The sequence below is a fragment of the Camelus ferus genome, chromosome 14 (assembly GCF_009834535.1).
Source record: "Camelus ferus isolate YT-003-E chromosome 14, BCGSAC_Cfer_1.0, whole genome shotgun sequence".
Lineage (NCBI taxonomy): Eukaryota > Metazoa > Chordata > Mammalia > Artiodactyla > Camelidae > Camelus > Camelus ferus.
This window is the reverse complement of record NC_045709.1, coordinates 14,891,675-14,896,167: the sequence shown is the minus strand read 5'-3', so window position 1 is coordinate 14,896,167 and position 4,493 is coordinate 14,891,675. Positions and strand designations below refer to the sequence as shown.

The following is a 4,493-nucleotide window of genomic DNA, read 5'->3' as shown; positions in this document are numbered from 1 at the left end:
TGAACAAGTTCCCTTTTCTGCACTTCAGTCTATTGGGAACAGCACTGTATTTATTTATTTATTTTGCTCATCCACGCTCATTGGAGGCAGTTCTCCCCTCCTCATTTTTTGGAGCTGTCACCCTTTGTAGATCATTCTTATTAAGCATTAACTTGCTGAATGGATGAGCAGCACTTGGGAGCAGCTCTGGAATATTGCAAAACATAAAGCAGTCAGTGCAAACATCTGCAAAACTTGGCAATTACTGTGGTTTCAATGAGCTCGGGGCCAAGCCCTTGACAGGCCTTGAGGTCCTCGGAGAATGCTGCACGGGGAAGATTTATTTGGGGAAAGGACGAGAAATGTCACTTCGCCCTTCAGGTAGGAGGTAGACTTGGTCAGCATTTGCAAGCATGAGTCATGGTCTGATCTTAGCCCTCACAGTGTTGTCTAAACTGCCCTCATCCTCATTCCAAGCCCTGGTAGTGACTTTGAGAGACGCTTATAACCCAGGGGCCTCCCTTGAGGGATGGGGGAGCAGGCAGCCCTCTGAGCTGTGTTCTGGATCTCTGGGTTCCACTGACAGTCTTTCCCACCATCTCTGGGACCAGTATCCTAGAGATGTTTGCACCCCGCCCTCCACATCCCTCTGAAGGGCTCTGGACTCCAGCTTTGGTGCCTCCTCTGAGGGCCCCCAGCCTTCTCACGGAGGCCCTTACTGGAAAAAAAAAAGAGCCAGTCTCCCCAGCCAGCAGCTGTCATGAGCTGGGGGGCGTGCCTCCTGTCCCCGCCCACGTGCAGTGAGGTTTCAGCAGGTGCGATGGGGCAGCCTCCCTTCCCGAGTCTCCAGCAGGGGACACGGATTGCTTACTTGTTCTCAGAGTGGGGCTCTTGCTCTTGATGTTTTGCATCCTCATTACGGCAGGGAGAGTAATCGGGCCTCTTTCTTAGCAATGATTCTTACTAACTCCAGGGTTTGGGACCCAAAGTGATGCTGTTTGGGGTTCATGAAGTGGATGTTGGTATTCACAGCTTCTTTCCCTGGTCATATAAAGGCAAAGTTTCATGGTTCTAAAATCATTTTCTTCTCACGTTTGGACCTTGATGTTGTTGGATCCCCTTTTGAGATCATTGATAAAAAAAAATAGCACCACAAGTTTCCAGTATTTACTTCAAAGCCAAGGACGGGTCTCTGTATCACATAAAGTCCAGTGTGCATCGAATGGCCAGTATTCGGCATCATGGCTGAGCCACGTGAGGACTTTGAGGGCCTCAGGCACTTTTGCTTCCATGGGCTCCTACCTCTAGAAAAGTAAATAAACATATAGGATTGTTTATGCCTGTGTTGGCATAAGACAAGTGTAATCCAAGCTGGGCTCATGATTATTATTCTTTTTCTTTTTCTGATTTTAAAAGAAAAGTAAAAATAGTTTGGGGGCCCCGAAAAGTATCACGGGTCCCAGGCACCCTTCCTGCTGTGCTCAGTGGAGAAGTCAGCCCTGTGCTGAGCCCACCGGGGGACTCCCCGTGGGTCTTGGTGGCTTTGCAACCTGGTCTGGTACCCAGAGGACTCTCATTACCTGCCCTGTGGCCCAGAGCTGGGTGTGGTGGCTTCTCTCTGCCTCCCTCCCCCTCCTTCCACACAAAAATCAGACTATCCTAAGGCGAGGGATCACGTCTTACTCATCTTTGAATGCCACCCTCACTCCCACACTCTTTAGCTATTCAACAGCAGTCTGTGGAATTGAATTGAAGTTCTCAGATAATATTTCACGGGCACATGGTGAAGACAGAGGGTTAGGAAGTCAGCCGTTAATGACACTGACTAGATGCCAGGTGTGGACCGTGCTCTGGGACAGTCCAAGAGACCAGTAATGGTGCCCGTTCACCTAACTGTTTCCAACAGAGCAGTGGAGACACGTAAGGAACAAACCTATTATCTGATCAAGCCGTGTGGCCCCTTGGCTGGGAGTGCAAACTCAAGAGTCCTTCAGGCTGAACTTGACCCCCAGCCTCCCTGCTTGTCAGCTCCAAGGCCTTGGAGGACCTTTTACAAGGTTTTCTCACTTTTGCCTTGGGTGATAATCATAACAGCAACTTCATTCAGAGAGAAAACGTACATGAAGATGTGAGGATATCACGTGGCCAGGGACACAGCATGTTCGATATGTTAGTTCTTATCCGTGGTGGTCTTGTCATGTATCCGTGTTGAATTGTCACCTACATCTTAATGGCTCCATCCCCAGCTCCAGAAATTTCTACCAGTCCATCCACTAAAACACTGCATGTTCAAAACTGAACTCCTTTTCTTACATTGAAGCACATGTTCTGTGTCCTTTTCTCCTGTACTGTAAGCTCATTGAGGGGAGGTCTGTTTGTGCCTTTCAGCTTTGGTGTCCCAGGGCCCAGGCAATTCCATTCATGGGAGGCATGAAACTGTTACCCAGCAATGTTCCCAAGTGGCTGCAGCCCGGGACATACGTAGTGGTTGACTGACCCAGAGAAGCGTGGTGGAGTTGGGGCTCATGGGGGGATCTCCAACAAGCTACATCATACCCACTTTTTGCTGCCTCAGAGCAGGGCTGAGATTTACCGTTAGAGAGAGAGGCACAGGGTTGGAGGAGCAGAAGTAACTGCGGGGGCAAACATTCTGCAGAGTACTTAATAGAGCCACACTGAGCCAGTAGATGAAAGACTGTTCTGAAAGGGAACTTGGAACGTTGTTCACGCAGGGATGAAAACTAAGAACACTTCGATGTGGTAGGAGCACATTTTTGAGATTTTAACAGAGATACTAAATGTGTTTAATATTTTAAACGCTTAGAAAAAAATCTCTCTCCTGGTGATCCCTCTTCTTCTCTCACGTCCCCTCATCTGCGTTGCCTGGGGGCTGGGCGGGGTGGATGGCGCAGCTGCAGAAATATCAAAGCCGCCTCCTGTGCTGCCCAGAGAGGCTCCACACAGCGTCGCTCTGGCTTCCCACAGCAGCTTAAAAGGAAATCTTCACCGTGTCCAGAGCCCTTGATGTCCTGCCAGTGAAGGAGGAAGATGTTCTCCAATTCTTCACAGCAGGAATGCACTTAAGCAGCACCCACCTTGACTTCCAAAAGGAACAGTCCATCTTTGAAAGGAAGGTGATGGCATCTACATCACAAATCTGAAGACAACCTTCAGCAGCTTGCGCCATTGTTGCCATTGAAAATCTGGCTGGTGTCGGCGTCATCTCCCCCAGGAAGACCGGACAGCAAGCTGTGTGGAAGTTCCTGCTGCCACTGGAGCCACCCTGTTGCTGGCCACTTCCCGGAACCTTCTTGAACCAGGTCTAGGCAGCCTTCCGGGAGCCATAACTTCTAGTGGTTCCTGATCCCCATTCTGCCTACCAGCCTCCCCCAAAGGCGTCTTATGTTAACCTGCCTACCTTGGCTCTGTGTGACACAGCCTGTCCCCTGTGCTGTGTGGACATTGCTGTCCATGCAACAACAAGGGAGCAAGCTCAGCCGGTCTGATGTGGTGGGTGCTGACCGGGGAAGCTAAGCACACACGTGGCAGCGTCACCCATGGGAGGTCACACCTGATCTCTACTTCCACGGAGATCTTACAGAGACCGGAGAGGCAGAGCAGGTTGCTGCTGACAAGGCTGTGACCAAGGAGCAGCGTCTGTGTGCACGCATTGCTCCAGCTCCCGAGCTCACTGCCACTCCACCCGAGGTCACAGATGGGTCTGCAGGGACAGGTGCCCTCAGTGCGTCCGCAGGGGCTCCCTGCTCAGGACAAGAGCTTTCAGCCCGCCACTGAAGACGGGTCTGCCGCTCCCGTGGCTCAGGCTGCTGCCAGGGTAGGAATCACCACTGAGGGGTCTCAGCTGTTCTTCCCCAGACGCTTAAACAAAACATGGAAATAAGGTTGATGAAAATAAACACTTTCTTTTAGAAAAACATGCAAGGCAGATGGTAGAGCTACACCCATCTTAGTTTCCCAAAGCCTACACCCATTAGGGATTTTTTTTGTGCCTCCAAAGCAAACCTAAAGGTACAGGGAATTCCTCTAAAGACAAATGCTCAAGATGGAAAAAGATGTCCCTCCTAATGTTTTTTTAAAAAAGACCCCCAGGATGCAGGATGGGCAGTGGAGTCCCAGGGTGGCGCCCCTGACCATTTTTCTGGACAGAGTCCTAGGAAGTCAAGTCCCTGGACAAAGTTTGCAGGCCAGGCTGAGCCCTGTGGGAGCAGCAAAAGGAACTCACTGCTGTGTATCTGCTCAGCAAAGATAACCTTGAACTTGAGGGTCTCTGTGGACAGGCTCAGTGGACATCTCAGAGGGGACCCTCTTGGACAGAAGACTCAAGGACGGAATCCCCTCCAACTTCCCTCTTCAACCCTCGTCAAGTCCTGGGAAAAACAGGGAGAGGAAACCCAGAATAAATGGAAATATGTTTCTGACCATCAAGCAGAAATTAAAATAAAGTTATAGGAAATTTTTAAAAATTTATACTTCTTTGTCCACCACGTTTGTGG

General features: G+C 50.1%; 1 pseudogene; it reads left to right on the top strand.

Annotated features, from left to right (window-relative positions):
- Positions 1-1,220: 1,220 nt before the first annotated feature.
- LOC106729340 lies at positions 1,221-3,880 on the top strand (annotated as a pseudogene).
- The last annotated feature ends 613 nt before the right edge of the window (positions 3,881-4,493 follow it).